General features: G+C 49.9%; 1 protein-coding gene and 1 long non-coding RNA gene across 2 annotated transcripts in view; one reads left to right on the forward strand and one right to left on the reverse strand.

Moving 5' to 3' along the window:
- The window catches only part of ZFHX3 (zinc finger homeobox 3), a 229003-nt gene that overhangs the window by 150186 nt on the left and 54727 nt on the right, over positions 1-24090 (forward strand).
- LOC112478155 lies at positions 12241-19636 on the reverse strand. Its single transcript, XR_003045721.1, has 3 exons — positions 18907-19636; positions 15167-15536; positions 12241-13672 (listed from the first exon to the last, which is right to left on the reverse strand). It is a non-coding gene; the product is annotated as an uncharacterized LOC112478155 (long non-coding RNA).

Below are 24090 nucleotides of genomic sequence, written 5' to 3' on the forward strand. Positions count from 1 at the left end.
GCTCAGAAGGCACAGCTGCGGCCTCGTCTGCCACTGTTTTCTCTTACTCGCTTTGGTGGGAATGCAGCCTTCTGATTTTTCTTCTTACTGCATCAAAATCGTCAGGTTTTTCTCCTGTCCGTTCTTAGAACTCCCGCCCAAGCCCCATTCTCACCTTTCTTCCTTTCTGGAGGTAATTATTTCTCCTTTCATCTTCAAGGCTGCAGGCACAATAGGGCCCTCTGTCCTGCCTCCTCAGGTCCAGAGCCCCGAAGGTGGGACGTGCTCCGTTGCCTGAGGGCCCTCACTGTCGAGCAGGAAAGGATTCCTGAAGAGACCTCTGACCGACTGGGGAAACTGCTTATCTGCCAATGTGTAAAGGGCATGGGGTGTTCTCTGTGGCTGAGGTGCAGAGTGTGGGCAGGTGCGGGGGGACCGGAGGACGAGCCAAGCGAGACGAGGTGGAGCACGTTCTCATGAGAAGGGGAGCTCGGACTTCCCTCCTGGGGAACAGGGAACCACAAGATGCCTGCGTTTCCCAGCTCAGGTGACCTCACCCCGTTTTAGACAAGCAGTACTGGCCCCATCGTGGAAGATGAAACGATTAGAAGGTGAAGCTCATGGAGAGTGGAAAATAGGGAGGTTCTGGGCGAGCGGGCGGGGGGGTGGTGGCGGAAGAGCCAAACGCACAGGGCCTTCGAGGTGGTTCTGTCCGGGGAAGTGGTGAGAACGCAGCAGGGGATGACTGCGCGGTGTCTGACGGGGGTCCCTGGACAGGCGCCGCCGCCGCAGATGGGAGGAGCAAGTCAGGAAGCAGACGTGGCTGAGAGGGGAGCGTGGAAGAGGACGCTGTCATCGAAACCGCTCGTTCGTCCCTCACCTCCCACTTTTTCAAATGAACACGATGCTTAGTGCGTATCACAGAGTCTTACACATAATTATGTGCCGTTTATCTCATATCGTTCCAGAAAGACTTGACAGCCTTGTTGGGCTGATTATTTAATATCTGCTTACCGTTTATCTCTAAAATTGCAAATCTCTACGGAACAGGGACCATGCCTTATGCTACTTGTGTAGCACCTGGTCCGGGATCTGTCCCACTGATAAGTAGCCCAGCCAGTGCCTTGCTCCCTTGGGTGTTGTCTTGCTGGATTCCCATGGGTCCCACGGTGGGCTCTGGAGCGTACCTTGTCCCACACACTGATTCTGGGGTGTCCGCATTGCTGCCGTTGTCTTTTTTCTGCCTCTGTCAACATTCACCCATTTTTTTGATGACGAATGAGAACTAGCCAGAAAAAAAAAAAACCAGGTTTGCGTACTGACCAGGAGGATAGTAAGTTCCCACTTAACATCATCAATAGATTCCGGAGCTGTATGCAAAACAACCGTGGAGTGAAACTAAATTTACCGTAGGCTAATTGATACAAACAAGAGTTAAATTCTTACAGCATCTCATCAACATTGTAACAAAACAGCATTGTTTGAGGACCTGTGGTATCATCAGGAGAGAAAAACTGCCACCTTGAGAAAAAAGCGCCTGGTCACATACAGTGTCACTTCTCTTCTCTTTCTGCCAAAAGATCATCATGCTCTCTCCCTGGGTCCGCTCCTTTTCACTTCGGCCAGAAATTTGACAGGAAATGACTGCATGAGCAAACACAGATGGTCCAACTGAAATAAATGTGGATTACAGGTTGAGACCAGCGTCAGCAATAAATGGAGGAAGAGTTGGACTACTCACTGGCTCCAGAGGGCACTGGCTCATTGGATTACAGTATCGCTCCTGGCGGCCTTCACATTTGGGCTTGCCTTGTCTTTGGAAAGGTGTTTCGTGTGTCTTTGCATCCTCTGGATAGAAGGGGACACACTTAAGAAACAGCACTTGTCCTCCTGCTCAAGAGGACGCTGTACCACTCCCTCGCCAGCGTTCTGTTTTCTGGGTGATGCCATGCTGGACTTTTGCTGGCCCTGCTTACAAAGTGTTAGTTCTTCTAAATTTAGGGTTGACGACTCAGGGTTTTCACATAATATGCTACCCGGCCTTCCTTTGCTTTGTAGAGTAGAATTAAGGGTGTGCTTCTCCCGGCAGGGTCACAGATAACAGGTTTCTGGCACATTTAGGGCTAAGGATGCCAACTGGACAGTCTCCGGATGGGTCAGTGAGATGCATTCTTAGTGTATAAGCAGCTCTCCTTACAAAATCAGAAAAGCAATACATGCTTATTACTTTTTACAGTTGCAGTGTGTGTATGAGGGGCTGGGAAATCCCACAGCCCATAAGAATGAGGCTTTCCCCTCCCCAAAGATAATCACTTCATATTTCAGAGAACTTCTAGAAAGATTATCCTTTAGGGAATCTGGATGTTTATTGCCTATTCTGTCATTCCTAGGTCATTTTCTGACTTCAGGTAAAGCCGGGACTGTAGGTTGGTGAGTTTGTGCCTGTGTCGGTAATGGAGAGGAGTGTGGGGTGGGGTTCTATGAAAAAATGGCATTCATACAGATGGAATGGGTTCAAAAGGTGAACTTTCTTTGAAGAATCCAGCATAGGATATGGAAAGTCCCGTGAATGTCCTCAGACATCTGCTGTGACCCAGTGCCCATCTGCATCTCCTCAGCTCTGGGGGACCCTCTTGTGGTTCTCTTCCTTTCTCACACAGCAAACACGGGGGACTTTGGGATCAGACCTGGTTACGAGAACTTTTAAACATCACACGGAAGTGTGGATCCCAGCTTTTCTCAGCTAGCTGACTTTGGTCACGTTGAATCCAGGGATTTTTGACCTTTTCAGGTAATTATTGAAAGAAATGATCCCTCACCCCAGGATAAAGCATGCATACGAAAATGTTCGCATGTTTGCTTCAGGTGCTCCCAACCGAATGACTCTAAGGCATCGATTCTTTCATCTGTAGGAGGGGATGCTCGTGCACGTTGTGGGGGTCTGTTATTCATTCTCCTCCGACAGTTGAGAGAAGGAACATGGAAGGACCATACTTACATGAAGTGTGGCACATAGCTGATGCAGATTCCCTCCCTCCCTCCCTCCCTCTCTCTCCTCTCTCTCCACTGCATCTTCCAAGTGGCTGTGCCTTGGCCTATATTTGCCAAGGGAGAAAAGTTAGTCTCATTTCATTTTTGGATCATTTGTGACGCTAGAGCCCTGCCAGATTTTTATTTTATCTGTCCACAATGATTTCTTTGTTCCTTTTTCCCTCCCTCCACTTTGGGCATCTCACGGCCAGAAGCATCGTATTCTCTTTCTGGTCTGCAGCTTCAGTACATCCATTTTCTTTTCCGTGTGAGGGGCCAGTCTGGTTTGGGTTGAGCTCAGGGGAGCCCTGAGTCTGTCTCCCACTGTGGCTGTCCTGCAGTTACTGCAGAATCTTCGACGACGTGGCATTTCCTCTACCCTCGAGGGCAAGGGAAGCCCTGCTTCAGACTCATGCTTCAAACAAGCACGAGTGGCAGAACCATGTCCTTGTCCTGCAGGGCACATGGCCCTGCCAAGGGGTGGACATACCAGGAAGATGCTGAGGCCTTGGTCAGTGGTAGAACTTGGCAGAGCCAGCCTTGATGGTAGAAACACTTACTTGTTCTGGGTCAGAGGTGGTAGCCAGCCTCCTTGGCCAGTTGTGAGTTATGGGAGGCCCCCTCTCCCTCAGCACAAAAAGCCTGTCTCTCTTCCTGTTTCCTGTACCCTGCTCCGAAAACTGGATCTTGACTTCTGTCCTTGCATTGGTACATTGGGTGGGGGACAAGGTCCGAGTTCATTCTTGGTGCTCAACAGAGAGCAGACTGAGCACTCGCACTAACAAAGGGCTATCACAGCCCAGTTGTCTGATGTGGCCAAGCACGGAGCCACCTTCAAGAGGGAAGGCTTATTTGGAAGCATGATGGTCTAGCTCAGAACTGAGTGGGCTTATCTGTAAAGTGAGAACTCACCTGGATTACAGGATGGGACCTCAAATACCACAGACACCTTCTCCCATTGGCCTCTTCCCCTTCCAGCCGGCCCGGTCCTTGGGCTTGTTGTGATTTCAGCTCCGCCTGGTTACCTGGCAGTCACCCATGAATACTTGGTTGTGGGACTCTTTCAAGTCACAGGTTCATTTCAAGAATGTACAAACTCTCTTAGGTTCTGGTGCCAATGTTCTACCTTCTATCCGAAACAGTTCATTAAGGTTGTTCAGCTGGCCGTCACTAGCCTGAGGTAGGGAAGAATGTAGAATCCAGTTTAAAGTACTCCACTGGGCAGGCAAATGTCTGCCTCGCCTAACGCCTGCTCAGGCTCCTCCAGCAGGAAGTACACTGACCGTCTTCACTCACATCCTCCAAGATGCCAGCAGAGGCTGTCATTTTTCAGTCAGCATCATCACAGCTCGTAAATGGAGCACCGCTTCCATCGGATCGCCCGAGGCTCCATCTTCAAAACCGGAACATCTGGACGTCTCCAAATAGCTTGCCATGTGGATGATGGACAGCTTTCGTTCTTGGTTTGGATTCTGATAATGCCACTGTTGTTGGAACCGGACTCGTAGTCCTGACGGGCACCACCAGCCGGACTTGATAACGTTGGTGGCCACACCGGGAGGCCCAAGAAAACGTGGGCCCTTTTGAGAGGTCAGCTGCCTCTCTGCCAACACGACTTGGCGTTTCATCCGCAAGTTTATAGCAGGGTTTCGAAGCTTTGTGTGTGTGTGTGTTTGTTCCATGGCAGTCTGTCGCCAAGATACAGCGCTTAAGGTATGGAGTGGCGCAGGAGTACTTTCGAACCTCCCGAGACGTGGAGCGAACACCCCCTCAAAACTACAAACAAACGCGCGGGAGCAGAGCGCTTTGAGCTGCTGCTGAATGATTGATGCAGTCGTGTTTGTACATGCGCCTGTGCGTTTTCTAATGTGTATTTAATGAAGCTTCCTCTGTGCCAGGCGTCGTCAAAGCCCCGGGGACGTGGCGGTGAACATGGGGTGGCAAGCGGAGGGCGCGGCTGGTGCAGAGGCCCTGGGGCAGAAGAAAGGCCAGTGTCCATGGCGTGTCCTGGGGGCAGGGAGAGGCAGGTGGCATAGATCACTAGACCCACCGTAGTCAGCGGGGTCCTGCGTCTGGGGTTTGAGCACTCTGCGAGGAGGAGTTCAGAAGTGGCCTGACGTGAGGAGATGTCCCCGGAGGCTGCATCGTGTGCCGCTTGCCCCACGTTCCTGTCCTCACAGAGCTTACCACCCCCGGGAGTGGAGGACACAGGAAAGTAGGCAGAAAAGAGTTACATCTACTCTGGTGTGAAATTTTGAAATCAGATGGACTCTCATGCGGTTGCACGTTTTGCATCTCGGAGACTTCACTTTTTTCAGATCGAATTTTTCTGAGGTGGATTCTTTCAGTCCTGGACTTCGGTTTGCAAGTAAGCAAAACCCTTTAAGGGCGTCCGTCTGTGTCTGAGTCGCCGGCCGGCCTTGTCCTTGGGGTTATAGGTTCACTTCGTACTTTACTCATGTGAGAGTGTCCACGAAATGCTTCGAGGAAAGATCTCACGCGCCTTTGCCTTGACTGGTGTTCATCATACAGAGATTTAAATGCGCAGAAGGGGGACATGCTGTAGGACAAACAGCCTGCAGCATGACCGCCCTGTAGTCGTCGGGAGCATCGGCACTTCCAGGAGAGCAACACAGACACACAGCACAGAGGACAACACGTGCCTGCCAGCTGGACAGTGCGTTCGCGCGTCATTCGAACGGGACAGCGAAGATGCACGAGAAAAGTGTAAACTGACATGCTGCTGTTGGCAGGAGGAGAAGACGAAGAAAAAGTGGTCAGAGCAGTGTTTGTAACTTCGAGGAAACCCTGAGAGACCGTAAAGCCAACACACACAAAATCGTAATTTTCAGGTGTTAGGCAAAGGATGAGTTTTTGAGAGATGTCAGAGGAACAGCCCAGCTTGGGTAAAAATCTGGAAAGGCGAGGTGATTGCGGATTTAGCCAAACCCTGCCCATCTCGTCGGGGAGATCCACGGGATGGCAGCTCCAAAGGAGACTTAAAGGCGTGTAAATTCTGAAGGAGGCAGAGAGGCACGTTTCGATATTTGTTAAATGATGAAAGAAGGGGAAAAGTGAACTTAGCAAGTGTTTTGTGGTCTTAGCAAGGATTTGCAGCCTCCCGTGGGAAAGCGCAGACTTCGAGAACGGTGCGGATGGAGCGGGAAGGGGGCGTCCGTGTGCCGGCCTAGACCCACCTCTGACGCCGCTGGGCCAGAGCGGGCTCCGCGTTCTCCTCCCTGCCCTGAACAGAAAGCAGGATTTCTGGCTGGGAACCCGAATCTATTAAAAATAATCAGCGGCGAGACCAGTATTATTTATTTGAGTGTGGAACGCTGAGAGGGAGGGCTGGGGGCGGAAAGCAGGGCAATGGAATGGCAGGGCGAGAACGTTGTTCTTCCCAGCCGTGCGAGGAACAAGTCGCAGACACCCCTCGTGTTGGAGAGGCGCGTACAAAAGACGTCTCCACCCCTTCAGAGACACCCGGTCACCTCCCTTAAAATAAACTGCTTTTCCCCTTATTTTTATTATTTATCATCTATGTCTGTGAAGCGGCCTCTGAGTCTCTCGTGGCCTGGGAGTTGGGTCCTCCCTGAATAAACTCTGCTGACTTCAGGAATAGGAACAAGGAGTGGCCAGATGGGTGTGGTCTCATGTCCGTGACCAGAAGTGGCCAGAGCCACACTGTTGCCTTTCGTCCAGCCAGCGCCCTTGCCTTGGTCTCGCATAGCCAGACACCTCTTTGTAGACTAAAGAATGGTGTCAGTAAAACTCGTTCCTGCCCTGATCTCCGACTGTGTTCTAATGAAGCCAGTGGCCTTGAGTCTATGGTTGCTTCTGTTGTAATTCATATGAAGTTAAAGCTTTGTTTTAAATTCCCTCTTTATCTTTATTTCCCTCTTATGGGAGACAGAAAAAAGTGGGGCCTTGTAGATGGACCAATAGATTGCCAGAGTTTTTTGTTTAACACCTCTGTTAAAAATGTTTGGGGGAAAAAGCTGAGGTGGTGATGGGAGTGGGGGTTTCGTCTCTTGCCCCCATGTGGCCTCACGGAGACGATATGGTTGTCATAGAAATCCACACCCATGGACAGCCCTCCGCCCCATTTCCACCCACAAAGAATGGAATCCAGCGCACTCGCCGGCCTTCTGAACGTGAAGGGAACGGCTGAGTTGGTGAGAGGGGAAAATGAAGAGTCTTGGCCCAACTGTTGTTAATTTGAGCTGGATATTTGTGGAGAGAGTAAGTCAACGTCATCTTTTTGGTAGAAATGCCCTTCTTTGGATTGCTTTAAAAAAAAAAAAACCAAAAAACTGAAAGATGAAAGTCTTATTCTCCTTTTGGGAGCACGAAGTGGTGTTGCCATTTGGAGGGGTCTAGTCAGCGTGGGGAGGGCTTGCAGAGGTCACCTGGGATTACCCTCTGCAGAGGCCGGCCCAGGCTGCCTGCCAGCTCCGTGCACTCAGGAGCTGAGTGGGACAAGCAGGCAAGGGCTGAAGTTGATCTCAGCACTGCTTTCTAGATTAGTTCCCTGAAACCGCCCTGTTTGGATTGGCCTGAGGCTGCACAGGAGGCCCAGCTAGCTTTCCAGAAGGGAAGCCAGCCCTGGCGTGCGGGCAGGGACCATGGTGGCTGGCGCTGCTGCCCTCTGCCTCTCCCAGGCTGCGGCAGCTCGTGCGTAAATGGGGCAGCGTGTCCACATCTCTCCTTCCGTATGCACAAATTGGAAACGACTAACCTTGCCATATTTAGTGCAGTGCTAACGGCCACTCGCCTCTAAGGGGTAATCATGCAGGCATAAATTCGGAAAGTTGCTAAGCTATGAGCAGTCTTATGAGCATTAAAAGTGTCCCCTTTGCCAGAAAGGTCATTCATAACTTGGCTACCCTGCTGATGTACAGTCAGTGATATTGATTGATTAATGTATAAAAGCACCAGATCCATTTGCTCCTATGAAAGAGAATAAAGTACAGTCGACTCTCCCTTTATTTTCACCTCATCCTTTTGTTTGAAGGACATTTTTTTTCCCCTTCATTCTGTTTTGCCAGCTAGGTTTAAGGGGGTTACAAAAAGCCAGTTTCTGCCAAGTAATGTGTTCACAAAGGGAACATTGATTCACATCAGTGTCGCTTGAATTACCCTTAAAGGTTTGCCAAGGAGTCGCTCTTATATTAACCTTCTGTTCATGAAGGAAGAAATAAATAAATAAGTCATAAAGTCAAACTCGTTGCTTTGCATTTAGTTTTGGCCTGGATCTAAAACAATTTCTTCCACGGCTGATGGTGGTGAAAGGCGTTGCACAGAAGGTCCCTCGATAGTTTTGGGGCTGTGTATGTGCGGGGGTGGGGAGGGTACCAGGGGAAGCCAGCCCAACCCCTGCCGCCTGAGCCCTCCTGGGCACCAGATCGTGGAACAGACACTGAATTTACTTCCAATGCAGAGATTAGTTCTGATTGGCTGCCTCGCATTCAGGCTGAGATGCTTCAGTCTCCTTTCCTTGCTCTCTTAGGCAATTCACACCATCAGGTGGTGAGAACAGCAAGAAAAACCTCTGTCTGAAAGATGAAGGGTTCTGGCGGAAAATGCACCTTTGCTTTTCTGCTGCTAGGGGATGAATTCGTTATCCAGTCTTCAATGTCATCTTCGAATTGCCTAGTTCTTTACAGACCTAGGAGGGCAGTAGCCTGAAGGGGAAAAGAACTCTACTTAAAAAAAAAAAAAATCTCAAATTCAGTTTCTTTAGTCGTTGTTTTAATTTTTCCATTGTCCTGGTTGTCTGAAGAATCTCCTGTTGTGAAAAACCAAGATGGTATTTGTGGTCTCTGAAACCTGAAAAGTATCGATGACCTTGTAATTTGGTGAGCCTTGGGTAGTAAATGGATAGAGCGTTTTGCCAACTAATGAGCTCTGTTGCTCAGCTTTCGTTCAGTGACTTGATGAGAAATGCCTAGCAAGATAGCTCAGTGCTAGGCAGGTATGAGGCGGTCAGTTAGTATTAGCTGACTGGCCATCTTGGATTCTTCAGCATTTGACATGGCCATTTTTAGAGTTGCAAGCATTTCAAAACAGTGTCTCAAGCAGGCAGAGAAGCCAGGGGAATGTGGAATTATGGAGCCGAAGGCTGCACTTAGATCCTGGGGAGATGCAGTCTACAGCATGGCCTGCAGGTGTCAGTGTGGAGTTCTCTGTATTGGCTGACCCTGCAGTGCTGTGGACTTGGGAGCCTTGAAATGAAAACTGGTCAGGCTGTCTTGTCTGTCTGTTTTTACAAGCCAGGCCCCATTTACTCACCATCATCTAAGTCCTCCCTGGAATCTGGGCCCTTGGACCCACGTGCATTTTCTGTCTGCCCTGAGCAGCCACCACCTACGTGGCGTAAAAGCATCAGGCGAAAAAGTAGATTGCTTTTCTCCCCTCCCAGAGGTGGGTTGGGAGTTTGAAGGTATCTGAGCTCCTGCAAATCTCCCCTAATTAAAAGGGGCCTTTCGGTGAGCTAGCTGCTCCCGCCTGTGCTTTTGACAGAGACACTGTTGTTCACTTGGGGGCATCGGAAGCCCCCCCACTGACGTTCCCCTGCCACCAGCTTTTGCGTGACGCTTGGGATCATGTCTTCTGTTAAGCCATGAATAGTACCGTGTTACCGATACCTTCTGGTCTGACCACGGTGCAGGTGCTCGTGTCAGCCTCGCTGGCTTCTCCTTCATTCTGGAGCACGGAGGGGGAACCACAAAACAGACAGGTACGCGGTCTGGCTTCATCGTCACACGTACGCCGTGACATCGGTTTCTTTTCCTTCCTAACAGCCGGAGTTCTAAACGCTCATTTCCAAGCTAAGCCCGAGACGCTGGGGGAGTGTCGGCCCGTGTGGGGAGCCAAACTAACTTTATGTAATTGTTTAATTAAAACCTTGGTTTCTTAATTGCAGTCTAAACACAAGCGCCTTTTGTTGATGAAAGGCAACCTCTGCGCGTGTGTTCTCGTGCACAGCGTTTCTTTCCTTCTCTTTTTCCGACTTGAACATCGACATTTAAGTTCCCACCGTGGGGAAGGCGGCAGGTGACGTGTCCTTGCCGCGGCGCGGATGTGCCGCGGTTCCTTGCGTCAGCCCTTGTCAGCGCCTTATCTCAGCCGCGGTTGCCTTTTCGATTTCACATCACGATGGATCAAATTTGTAAGCCCCCTTCGCCTACTAGAATAATCAGAAAACCAGAGAAAAAACCCCCGGGTTTCTCTGGCGTAAGCATTATTTTCCATATTCCTGGGGCAGGGGTTGAAATCTATTTTAACATTTGCTCTCTAAAGGGGAAACCTACCCTGGATTTCCAGAGGACTCTTGGCACCTTTTTTCCCCCTCCACCCTCTGCTGAGGTGACAGGAGCTGGCTCCGAGGACATACCGAGAATAAATGCATTTTCTTCCCTCTGTCTCTCCAGAATAAATTAGAATTTGCCTGATTTAATAAAATGGCTTCGTCTCGCTGCCATCTTTCTCATCTCCGGAGGTTTCCTTCCGCCGTGGCCTGCTCCGCGGCAATGGGTCTCAGCGCCGTGTCTCCTTGTTACAGGCTCGCGGTTTCCCATGCAAGCGTTCACGTGCACGCTCGTCCGCACGCTGTTCCACACATGCGCATGCACGCCAGCTTTGGGGGATCCTGGCGGCCGAAGGTGCGGAAATTTGTCACCAGATCTCATTTTCTCCATTGTCAGGCGTGATGGCTGTAATTGATGGAGAGGTCGGTGCAGTTTGCCGGCCGTCTGCCATTAACCCAGCCTCCCGGAGTTGATGTGACCACAATGTAGAATAGATTTTGGGGGGAAGAGGGGAGAGGTTGAAGATAGGGAATTGCAGCATAAATCTTCTCACTCTGCCCCAGCCCTTCCTCTGTTTAATTGGAACATATTTATCTCTGGGTACGGTGGAGTATTTTGTTGTATCCCCATTGCTCTCAGATGGACTGATGGGAGTTTGTTTGAATTTGGAACGGTTGTTCCATTTGAACCTCCCTCCCCCCTTAAATTTGTTTTTTAATTTCTATTTCCTAGGTTGATTTTTTTTCCCCCTTTTCCATTCTGACACTAATTATGCCAGCCGCATTGGGAGCCCTCACTGCTGGGAGGTACCCAGCTAAGTGTTAAGAAGGGTTTTAAAAACAGACTGAACTCTTTCTTAATGAGGCTCAATCGGGCTCTCCTCCGGGTGGTTTTGTTTTGCTGATCTGTCAGTTTTTCAAGGATTTAATTGCACTTTTTTCATATTAGTCTTTGAAATTGGCCTATACAATCCTGCTATAAAATAACATTTTTTTTTTTTAAAAAAGCAAAAAGTTAGTAGCTTTTGTTTTCCCCGCTTTTATTGTCATTTGAGAATTTTATTTTTCACTTTCATCTCTTCAGGGCCATCTTCTGCCAGTCACTCCTGGGAGCTGGCAATGGTGGAAAGCCCAGGAGGGAAGTGACAAGAGCAGGCCATGGGGAGCCTAGACGTCCAGCCTCACAGACCGTTTCCCATTTCTTAAGCCGTCCATCTTTGGGGCGCTGGGCTCCTGTCTCCTCCTCCCGCTTTGCTGTTTGGCCAGGGGGCAGGGAGGGGCTCTCACGTACAGCTGCATTTCTTGAGGCACCAAAGGGACAGATTCCATCAAGTGGTGCCAGGCCAGCTCACCAGCATCTTGAGTCCTCAACCATGAGAGGTGAAGAAAAGAAAGAGTCCAAAAGACAGAGGCAGAAGTTGCCAGGCAGGGGAGGGGGAGGAAGCAAGGCCATATCCTTTATGCTATTATCTTTATGGCATAGAAAAACATGCTTGAAGCCATCAGCATGAAATTCTTAATTGCTTCGCTTACTTCTGCTCTCCTCATGGGACAGATTGTGCAAATGCTGGAGCTGCCAGGACCCTCATGTTAGCACACTGTCCCTGCCACACACACTATTTTTAACTAGTGCTTTGTTTTGCAAAGATGCACAAAGCTTTTTTTTTTTTTTCTTTTCAAGGATGCTAATAAACAGCAGAGGCAATGAGGAGAGCAGCTCTAGCCACCCTGACAGCAGCTACACACTTTATTAGACTGTGCACCCAGCTCTCTCCACCTGCCACCCTGCCTTCTGCTTCCTCTCTTTGGATTTCTTCATTCTTTCCCCTTCGCCACGAGTTTTGGCTTAAAAAAAAAAAAAAAAAAAAAAAAAAAAAAAAAAAAAAATTTTTTTTTTTTTATTTCAACTTTTGCCTCTGAGTTTATCCTGTGAACACACCAACTTCCCATTCCCCCTTACACACTCCTCTGAATCCGATTTGCATCCCTCTAGTCCTCTCTCTTCTGATGTGTATCTTCCTCTTTGAGATTTCCAGTCCCCTCTCATGAGGCCGTAAAATCCAAGAACCAGATCTCGGAGATTTCAAAATAAAATAAAAGTAAACTCTGCTTAAAAAACACTTTAGCAGGAAAGCCAGGCTAATTGTAAATCAATGGGTCTTAAAATGCAGCATCGATCTCCAGTTAGAAGTTTGAAGGGGAAAGCAGTAATTACTGCACCAGAAGGTAGTTTTCCTCTTAGTAAGTTCTGGGCAGAAAGAAGGCTCATTAGGGCAGCACTTCGGAATCTGAGTAATTAGTTTAAAAAGTACTTTTGTGGTGTTATTCCCTTAGCTAGAAATTATCGGAGTCTTCACAGATTTATAGCTCAATTCTGGTAAGATTTGATTTATTATTGTGTTTGCTGCGGAAGATCTGGTTCTTCACCCAGGTGAAGATTCAGAAAAGCATGGATCAGAGTCTCGGGAATGAAGAGCTTTTTAGAGGGGGCGGGACTTGATTCTTTAATGATGCCTGCTGTTGGCTGATAGTATTGAACGTGGCCAACTTAGAACCCTAGCGTGGCAGCCCTGTTAGACCGCCCAAGGCCAACCTCAGGTGAGCAAGCGTATACTTAGTTAACGAGGAGATTCGCTTGTCCAAGTGCATGTTGACATGATGGTTCGGTGACAAAATGTAACACAGTCACCATGTTGTCACCAAAGTGAGTCTGCTGGTGGGTAGGTTCCGTGAGGGCAGGAATGTGTCTTCGTCTGATTAGACCCTCAGTGCCTGGAACCCAGTAGGTGCAAACACACAGATATGTTTCACGACTTAGTGAAACATAAACGAAGGAGTAGACACCTCCTCTTTCCTGTCTTAGAGCTTCTAAGCTCTGGTCCTAGGAGAAGAAAATATGTCACGAGCGTTTTCTGTCTGGGCGAATGATCAGAGCAAGGACAGCTGCCATTCTGAGCCTTCACCAGGAGAGACGAAGCAGGAGGCCCTGTCTTAAAGGGACTGGGTTTTTGCTCCCATAGGAAGTCTTCGAGAGACTGGCTGTTCTCACTTCTTCATTTTTTATTGTAAAGAAAATATGCAACATTAAACAATACTTTTAAATCAACTTTGATTTAACCACCGTGGCACAGCTGTCTTCGCTTTGGCACATTATCTTCACGTGCCAGGGGAGTATTAATAGCAGGTTAAATGTGCCTAATGGTGCTTTGTTAACTTAGAGTTGTGAGTTTTTAGGTTCTTACCAGAAACTTTAGTTGTCCGTGAAGTTTCTGAAGAGTGCACTCTGCTTTAATCTAGAACTATACATCGGATGAAACAGTGGTTTCTCAACTTTCATTAGTGGAGCCCTCTTTTCTGAAAGAAAATGAAATCGAATTTGAACCTCATATATAAATAATTTTTTAAAAAACAGCTTTATAACTAATTGTTTTAGGAATTCAGATTTGTAACAATTACGTATCAAAAAGTGAGACTAAAGCAGAGTCAATCAACATTTTGATCAAAATTAAGAGTTAGGGAAAGTAGTCAGATAGAACGGACTAAGATTCTGCTCTGTTTATATATTTTGGTTGGTTTCCGTAATGATACAGATCTCATTCATGTAGAAGTAGTTCCAAATGGCAAGGGTTTTTGCAGGATGCCCTGCAATCTCTGGTGAGTCTTCAATTAAGTAGAAATGGCAGAAGTTGTTTTCCTCAGAGATCTACACAGAAACTAGTGAATTTGGCCATGCAAGTTAATGCCCTGGCCTCCGGTATATTAAATTTCGGCCTGTATCACATTTGAGTATGCTTAATTATTACAGCATTTAACAATAACCAGTAATTTAATAACCAATGTAAAAGGAAATTGGAATCGAAATCTGCAGCACCCCTGCAGCGAGCGTTGCGGGGCTCCCCAGGGAGTGGTTTGGACACCATGGTCCCCCAGGAACTCTGCCCTGGACATACACTGGGATTCTTGCCTTTGGAAGAACCGAAGGCTGTGGTGTTGAGTGGCTGCTGAAGGGCCCCTTGTCTGGGCGTCTCCCTGTCACCTGCATTGGGTGACGACTGCGTAGAACGTGCAGCCTTTTGTTCCATGCGGAGGGCGGCTTAACAGGTTGAGGAGGTCTTGGCCTCCCCTCTGAGACCTCTGGCCCCTTCTCTCTGCTGTCTGTCAGTCCCTACCCGGAAAAGGTGTCACCTGGCTGGGGTGTCTCTCTCTCTGGCTGCTGCCTTGATCTGTTTATGACTCACCTCTGTCCTGTGAATATGAAAGTACTGGAGGTCCATGTGGAAAAATGTCATTTTCTATTTCTAAATGAGAGGAAATATTTCTACTGTTTATTCTAGAGGCCCGAGCAGTGTTTTCAAACACCGAGAATTATGTCCCCGAGCCGCGGCCTCACGGGCCTCCCGTGCTCTGTCGTTGCTCTGCCAAAAGCTGCTTTTGTCCCTGCCCTCCATCTGCTTCCCACCAGTTCTTGTTGCCTATCCCCTCTCTTCTTGAGTCAAATGTTCACGCTTGCAAAGTTTATTAATAGCACCGGCACTGCTGAGTGGAGGAGTGATTTTACTCTCTTTTTAAAAATTAATTTATTTTTGGCTTTTAGAAACAAATCTGGAATAATATTTCAAGCTGCTCCCTTTTGGGGCAAACTCCCGGTAATGCTTTTAAAGCATGTCTTGGGGGCCAGGCATTCCCCACGCACCCTCCCAAAGCCGTAAGCATCTCAGCTCATGCCCTTGGCGGTGGTGTAAATTACCCTGGTGTTCACTAGCTGTTGGTATGGTGCAGCTCTATATCCATGGCTCTGTGGGTCTACCCCATACCCCTAGTCCCTGAGCCTTTTCTAAAACAACCTACCTGAAGACACGTTGCTGCCCAGAGAAAACTTTTCCCAACTGTGACTTTACAGTGACATAAGTGCCGTTGAAACCGTTTATTGCAGGCATGTCCACGAACCTTAGAATGCCACTTCTGTGCGTAGGTTTACTGGTGGTGATAGTGTGATGGTGGCTCCTCATCCATACTGTAGGTTTGGATTTCAGATAGGCAGGTAGTGTTTTCACACAGAGTCTGTCCATTGGAGGCACCAAGTTAGGTGTGGTCAGCAGGTATGACTGTGGATCAGAAGGCTGGGTCTGGGAAGGCTTCCCCAGGTGGCAGAGGGCTGATCACTGGTCTGTGTTTTCATGCTGGTCTCATCATCTCCTGGAGTAGTGTCGAATCCAGGCTGGAGACCAAATCATTTCTGTCAGTGCCTCATCTGGAAACATCTCCCGCTTCCATATTCCATCAGTCCCCATTTCCTGTAAGTCTCCAGACCCCTCACACCTTTCCTTCTAGTTCACGTATCCTGAGAGAGAGTAGGACCTTAGTCACCGCTGGAACACAGAAAGGTGACCTTCAGCTGGAAGGATAGGTGTGATTTTTTCAGTAGATGAGTTCCAAGTGGCAGAGGGACCACCTGGAAGTCGGTGGAGAAGTGGGAACTCTCACGCAGAGGCGTGCTTGAGGGGCTCTGTCTCCTACCGGAGAGGCGAACAGCCGGGGAAGCGAATGGCAGCCGCCGGCCAGGAATTGATTGCATTAATTGATATGCCAATAAGAGAGCTTGTTACATCCGCCATTGGTTAGGAGTCCAGCTAACAAGTTCGCTGATCAATGGCACCAATAAAGATTTCATCCATTAATGAGCAACATGGTAATTAATGTTACCCATAAACCAATTAGCCTGGCTAGCTGAAGCGCCCGTCTGCGGGGTGAGTGGCGGTGCCGAAAGTGAGGTGACCGCCCCGTCTGGGGTGGCGTCGGGTCTTCAGGCGGCATCGTGGCATAGCGGGGAGCCTGAGCCTGGAGGGTTTATTCCAAATGGAGAAAAGGGGAAACGTGGGGCACTCAGAGCCCCTGGCAGGGAGAGAAGGCCAGCGGAGTCCTTGGCCAGGCCCCTCGTTGGAGCACAGTTGGGGCCTGCTGGTCCCCCTTACCTGCTGGGAGAAGAGGGGGACACACCTCCTTTGGCTGCTCCGCTTTCCCACCGAGGCTCTCAGGGGCTGTTAGAGGCGGTGATGGAGTGACTGAGTTCCCGGGTCACTCCAGTCCCAGCTGGGCACGCTCTCCCCAGGGACAGCCCACCAGTAGCTCCCACGCCCTGCCCTGCGCCCCTGGAGGGCGGGCCTTGGCCTCTTCTGGGAACCATGAATGAGTGGTAAAGTGATTAGCATCGTCTCCCCCCCCCACCACCAGTCCCTCACCCCCATGTTGCGTTAGGAAGAAGAATTTTGCTGGAAGAAAGAAGTAGAAACAGATGATTTGAAGCTGTGCCTCCCCCCCACCCCCCCACCCCACACACACACCCTGGAGTTTTGAAATGACATCAGCGGGTTGTTTGCCAAGCATAACCTGGCAGCCCAGCAGCTCTGCCTGACTGAGACTTCTGGGGACCGTGCAGCTCTCCAGCTCCAGCCGTGGCCGCGTGCCAAGGTGACGTTCTGTGACTAAGCAGAAACCAGGGAGAGGGAGAGAGGGAGGAAGAAGGTATGTGTGGTTGGGGAGCTGGGGGAGAGAGTGGTCCTGGGTCTGGGCGTGGCGTGGGGAGACTGGAGGCTCAGTCCTGGGGTGCGGATCCAGAGGGCAGGGGTCAGGGGAACTCACTGGCGGGCCAGGAAGTGTCCCTGTGGCACGGGGTGGAGGGGGTAGAGGGGGAATTTCAGGGCATCGGCCAGAGATCCAGCCTGGGAGGCACCCGCCGAAGGGGTCTAACTTAGGAGAGACCTGAATGAGCCAAAACGAAGGTGACAGCCTTGAGGGCTCGGAACTACTGAGGAGGAGGCTTAGGGAAGCTTTTATCAGCATCAGGCCTGCACTCCTCGGCAGAGTTTCCTTTGCATTGTTAGGTATTGACCCTCAGAGACCCCTTGTGGATTCCCTAATTGAAAATTAATACTAGATCAATGCCATGGGCAATTTGCATATTGATCATAAACAACTTTGAAGGCACCGAGTGTGCGGCAGATCAATAGGGCCCCTGAATAGGCTGCAGAGGGAGCACCTCCCAGTACAATGCGCTCGGAGAAAGGTTAATGATTTGGGAAGTTCCTAACTGCTCAGCACAGGGACCCGCCCCCCACACCACACAGCATCCGCCAGAGCAGGCTGCCCGGGCCCACGAGAGCAGGGGAGGGTGACCGCTGGTGTAAGGGCAGGGGCTGGCCTTGAAGGTTTCTGCAGTTGCCTTTTTTGGTGATGGATGAAGTCTTGGGGCAGCTTATTCTGGGAAGTGTACTGTAAAAGGCAGCAGCCACACATTGAGGCTCTAATAATGGTTCTGGCCCCTTCCCCAAAACACAGTTTGGATGAACGGAAGGGAATGGAACAGAGAGGGTCAGCCACCCCCTGTGCTCAGCCTCCTCCTGGGGCTTCCGGTCACCGTGGACACCTGCTTTGACTTGAAGCAGCAGTGGGTCGGGCCCGTTCTGTGCCCTGCTCCCCGCAGCTCCCAGTCACCTGCTGGCCTCCGCCTCGTGCCTTCTCGTTCCTGCTCTGGCTGCGGCCTCGCCTTTCTGGGCTGGTCCTGAGGGAGCCTGCAGGTCCCCAGCCAGCCCGGAAGGGGTTCCTCCTGCTGCCCCTTTCCCTGCCCCTCTTCACGTCTTTTGATTTCTTCGGGGCTCCTCCTTTTTTTTCCCTTTGGGCCCAGACCTAGCTCTTGGCCATAGATACAGTGTGTGGACCAGCCAGCCCCCCGGTAGGTGTCTGGGTTCACCATTAATGTTTAACAACAAAACTCAGAACACCGGAGGGCTTAGTCTGTCTTGGAGTTCCCAGGGTACTTTGGGATAGCTGGTGCTGGGATCGGGGCCAAATACAGCTGGAGAGATCTGCAGCGCCTGTCTCCCTGTACCAGTGAGGGTGGTGGTGGTGCTGCTGGCAGCAGGCAGGTGTGTGTGTCACTAGGGGGAGACACCTTTCATGCAGTGGCGAGTGAAGCAGGCTTTTTCCCACAATAGCCGATTTAAAAAGTAGAGGCCCCGACCACTCCAAATTCATCTCGTAGTAGAAGGAGCAGCATTAACAGAGCAGCCCTGCCGAGGTCACGTAGCTTCATATGGTGGTTGAATTGTAAAGTGCATTGAAATTCATTTATGTGGAAGGGCTGTAGTTTTGGAGAAGGAACATGCAGCAGCTGGTGATGAATTTTCCAGGTTGGAGCTGCTGCCCTTTCGCGCCCTGAGTCCCTCACCCCAGCCCTGGCGCTGTCCCTTCAGCTTCTCAGGGGCGTGCTTTGGACCACTGTGGACAGGTGGGCACTTGTGGTTTATGGGTCAAGATTGTCCACGTGCGGCTGCGTGGTCTCCTTCCCCTCTTTGCTTCTCTCTAACTCAAGTCCAGCGCCCCCCACCCCACCCTCCAGGAAAGGCAAAGGCTCAAGGCGATTTCGTCGATACCTGCGTTTACATATCACACGTACACGGTTAGAGAAATACAGTAGCCTTTCTCCTGGAGAGCCCACCAGGGCAGCCATGGGAGCTGTACAGGTGGTTCCACACACACACAGCTCTCTGCTCAGGGGACAAGGACCACCGTCCATCCCGGAGTTTACTTACCCAGTACGGTGGGGAGTCCCAGGCCACATCTGTCCAGAGGAAGGGGAGCCCCTTGTGTCTTGGCAGTCCTCTGCCTTGACAGTGGCCTGTAAGGCCTGTAGGATCTCGCCCCACCCCAGACCTGCCTGAGAGTCTCCAAACCCCTCCTTCCTCCACTGGCTGTTCCTCCAGCCGGCCCTCCTCCCCCAGGCTTTTGCACTTGCTGTTCCTCTCTGCCTGCAAGACCTCTTGTGGCTCACACCTCACTCTTGCAGGTCTGTGTGTAAATGTCACTCTCCCTGAGCTTCCCACATGAAATGACTTCCAGGCTTCCTTTTGTCCCCTGTCCCTGCTGCTTTTGTCCTCCCTCATCAGCCTCTGACGTACAGGACGTTCACGCGTTTAGCTGCTTTGTGTCCGTCTCACTCCCACTCTCCTTCCTCCCCCTGTCCCTTCAGAGCAGGGCCTCCTCTCATTCACAGCTGCACCTCGAGACCTGGAAGGGGGCTGCCTGAGTGCACGGTGGGTGCAGGGATGGACGGATGGGCAAGGTGGTCGTGAAGAGTATGGCCGGACGTCAGCTCTGTTACCTCAGAGCGATGAGACCTTCACCAGTGATTTAACTTCTGAGTTTCTGTGTCCTCATCTGTGAAATGGGAGTAATAATAGCATCTAATTCAGTTGAGTGATATCTGTCTTACTGCTACCATCCTCATCATCATTGTTATTAGATACTGATGACTCAAGCAAATGGAGGCTTTCCGTGCCCAGTAGTGGTTTTCACAATCAGGTTCTCTGCAGTGAAGGATTGCCCCGGCAGGACAAAAGGAAAGCAGCCAGCATTTTCTACTGATCAGTCCCTTTTTGCTTTTTCTTTCTTTTTTTTTTTTTTTTTTGCAATCCTCTTTTTCTTTGCAATCAGGGCATTTGTGATTGGGTCAGAGAAGGTGACGCCCAGGCCATAGGCTCCAGGGGCCGGGCAGAGCGGCCTGACATGGAGCACGGGGCAGGGCTGGCGGTGGGAGGTGGGGGTGAGACCGGAGAGCCCATGTCAGCTTGGTTCAGGGCCAGGTGAGGCTGCAGCCCTGGCAGCGCAGCGGGCAGGTGCCAGGCCTCCCTGTGCGTGGGGTTACTTCATTCTGGAGCCTTTCATGGACTTGGCGGCACTGTGCTGATGAACTGAGACTGGGGACAAGAGCACATAATTGAGGGAAATAAATTCCCCTCACAGGCCTCGCCGCAGCCAGGACTAAGTGTCTACCTCCCCTTGGCGCGTGTGGTGCGGGGGGTGTGTACAGGCGTCCTCCTTTCTCTCTGGACACACCTCGCCTTCTCTTCCCTTCTAGAACCTCGCGGGCATCGGCCGCAGGCCCAGTGAGCAGCATCTCCCCAGACCTGCCTCCGCTTCCCCTGCTGGGGGCTGCTTTTCCAGAAGCAGGCCTCTTGGCATCTGCACATCACCCTCTTCTCCCCCGAAGGCCAGGAACCTGCCTGCCCGGGCCTCCCTCCTCCCGTGCACACACCTGTTCCTTCCGTCGGTCCGTCTCCCTTCGTCCGTGTTGCTCACCTTCAGTTCAGCCTGTGCTGGCTGCTCAGGTCTCCGTGAAGCCAGAAGGGGAGGCGCGGGTGCTGCCCGTTCTTAATTGCAGCCACATTTCTTTCACCTGGGGAGTGAGGCGGAGGGGTGGGGCGCCGCTGATTTCCACGCGAAGCCAGGCTCGAGGCCGCCGACGCCAGCGAATGCAGGGCAAGAGCTTGAGGAGAGAATCTGGAACCAGAGTCATTTGCATAAAACTAAACCAAGACCCACACCACCAGCCCCTGGTTTAACACACACTCACACACTCACACTCTCACACTCTACTATAATGTATTTTCTCAAAACCTGGAAATTAGTGGCTCAGGTCACCAGAGCATCTGTAGTTGGTCATTACTAATCAGTTGTTTATAGCAAGGAGAGGATTTTTTTTTTTTTCTCCCTCCCCCAGTGTTTTCTGAGCCTTAAAAAAAAGCATTTTCTGGAATCCTGACTACAGTCCATGCACACCGTGGGCTGGTGACACAGACAGCAGCCCGGCTGGGGAGGCAGGTCGCCTCAGTTACAAAGAAGCATGGGTGGCGTGAAGGCCGAGTAGAAAAGAAATGGAGAGCCCTCACTTGACACCCTCTGACCTCAGCCGGTGGAGCTGAATGCTGGAGAGCCAGGACTGAAATTGCAGTCACTTTAGATTATTTGGAGCGAAGAGAGGCAGGGAAAAAAAGGGTCTGTTGACTACAGGAAGCTGAATTCTTCCTCTGCTGAAAAGCTTATTAGTGGAAGGGGAAAAAGCAATTACTTGCTTTTGCTAGTTCTCCGTGGCAAGGGTTCGGGGTGGCGGCAGCCCCTGGACCTCACCCTGGATCTGGAATATCTGTGACAGGCACTCCCCCGGGCCATTTGGGAGCATTACTTCTGGGGCTCCCCCTTCCAGAAAGAGCATGAAGGGAGGAGTGTGTGTGTGTATGTGTAAATATGGGGGGAGAGAGTGAGCGAGGTGTGACTTGTCCTTGACTTTAAACGTGATAGTATTTTGGAGGTACCACGTTGGCACCAGGCAGGAAGTTAACGGGGTACTATTTGCCTGGGAGCATGGATATCTCGGGCTGGCTTCTGGTGGGTGCTGGTTTTGGCGAGCCCCTTTTGATCCCTGCTATGCCGTTCATCTCAAAGTGTAAAGCTAAAGTAGATACTACTTTGAACAGCCACTCGCCTCAATGTCACAGCTCTGATTGAGGAAGGGTCCCGAGCAGCCAGCATCCGGGGAGCAGGGGGCCGGGCCTCACCCTTCAAACTGCCCACTGCTGCTTTCTTCGCTTCTCTGACTGTGTAAGTGTCACCGTGACCACTTGCTCCCTCATGCTTCGTTGGAGACCCTTCTTTGGGTCACTTCACTTTGTGGTCTTAGAGCCCATACTTCTCCAGGCCTCAGTCCCCCTAGTCTACAAAATGGAGGTGCTTGTGGTCAGCTCCCACAAGACCCTCAAAACAAGGGCAGATCCATCTGGTGACCAGGTTTCTGCAAACCATCATTTTACTAAATCTGTTTTATGCACATTTATACTTTTATGCCTTATCTGTGTGTGGACTACCCTGCCTATTTTATATTTGATATATTTGTATTTATATTTTTTTATGTTTTCTAAAACACAGAATTTAGCTAGATAGAATTGCCCTCTTAATTCTATCTAGCTAAATTTTACACAGCTAGATTTTTAGTCCATGGACGCATTCATCTCTTCTTTCTATATCTTCATTTTTCACATTATTTCTCTTTAAGGCTTAGTTTTCTGTCATTTCCATTCTCTTGGAACATTTCCTGTTCTTTCCAACCTGTCACCAAAGTTTTTTAATAGTTGAGTCAATTCACAGATCCTTTCAGACAAATCGATGTTTTTCCCTGCCATAACATATATTTAAGATACACTATTACCTAGTTGTTTTTTTTTTAAAGTTTCTCATTGGTTACTGTCTAGATCCCACCCCCCACAAGTTATATTTAAAGATATTGCTCAGTAAGTAAGGAATCATTCTCCCCCCCACCCCTAAATCGCTGGGCGATCTCATTGTTCAGGTTGCATTGCTTTCTGGCTACTTTTCACTCACACCTTTGGCTTGTTTTACTCACTTCCTTGCTATAAATCTTGGCCTTAAAATATGAAGCAAAGTGTTTTACTTGTTGCAGATTTCTTTTCCTTATTCTCTCTGCTTGGGGTCCCTATTCCCTTAGAAACAGTGGTCCACTTTTGGAAGTCGAGGAAGCATTATGACATAAGGATTTTCCCGTTGGGGGTTTCTAGTACATTCTCCAGTTGCAGTGTGCACACAGGAGAATTTGAACATCCAAAATTATTTTTTAATGTAACTGTGCGCTAGACATTTCTGTAGCTCCCTTATTCGTAACTGTCCCAAGTACCAATTCTTTTGTCACTGAATTGCACGTTCTGCCCAGATCCTTGGTGGCTTTCTCATCGCGTGGAAACATTTTCTTTCTCCTTGGTTTCATGCATTCCTTCTTTTTAAATGTTTCCGGCATTTAAGCGTATGGATGTGAGTCTGGAATCTGAGTTCTTTTATTGAGCCTTCGCCTTGGTGAACACAACTGCGTGTTTTCGTACCTTGAGATGTATCACAGTGTAAATTTGGGGCAGGGAGGGTGTAATGGAACGTGTTGCTTTTCGAGGGTTACCAGCCTGCTTTTAGGTGTAAGAAACACCTTCTGGGAGAACGAGCTGAATGGATAAACACAGTCCGGAGGCCGAAGCTGAAATATGGTTCGCAGCTCTGGGAGTTCTGAGGAGGGGCTGCGGTGGCTATCATTTTTGTGAAAGAGCAGGTGTGGCTGTGGCGGTGACGCCGGCGTTTTTGTTAAACCCTAGAAAAAGAACATTTCATTGTACAGGATCCAACTTTTAAAAATACAGAGGCTTTGTATTCAACCACTGGCATCACTTCGGAAATTTCTAAAAAGGAGGAAGAAGATCCAAGAATTTTCTTTCTCCCTTTGGGCACAGAAGAGCTGTACAAGGTGCATGTTAAAAATGGAAACGGTTTAGCGGTTCCATCTGGTTTTCCTCCCATTGAAGCTCTTGAGCGTAAAACTGTGGATTTTCTCTATACCTCAGCTTCCTGCTTCCCTTTCTTTGTAACTTCCTAGGAAGCGTCAATGAAAACATGTTGCTTCTGCTGCCCGCCCGGTGGTCTGACCGAAGCACATTGGGGGACCTGATGGATTTGGAGAAGGGCCCAGTTTCCGACTTTCCACGTGTAGACACATCCTTAAATGTCTCAGGTGTGATCATAAATGCTCCTGGCAGAGGCAGGCTCTTCTCCATTTGCATCAGGCAATGAATGCATGGTAGGCACCTGAAGACTCCTCAGCAAGCCTGGAGGTAGAAGACTGTCCTGGGCCACCTCCAAAACAGAGCGCGCTTCTAGCCTTGCATTCTGGAGTGTGCCGTGGGGTTACATATGCAGTGACCTTTGTGCACGCTTGGGTCTGGCCAAGGGAGAGCAGTGTAGCCAGTGCTTTTCTGGGGCCAAAGTTGCCTGAAGTCTGATTCTCAGATTTGGTTTGGGACGTGTAAGTTTTTGTTTGTGCTTTGTTTTTATGAATCAGCTTGTTTTACCAGATGTGCATATACATGGTTTATGATCATGCAAAATGA

This window comes from Pteropus alecto, unplaced genomic scaffold (genome assembly GCF_000325575.1).
Source record: "Pteropus alecto unplaced genomic scaffold, ASM32557v1 scaffold42, whole genome shotgun sequence".
NCBI classification, from domain to species: Eukaryota; Metazoa; Chordata; class Mammalia; order Chiroptera; family Pteropodidae; genus Pteropus; species Pteropus alecto.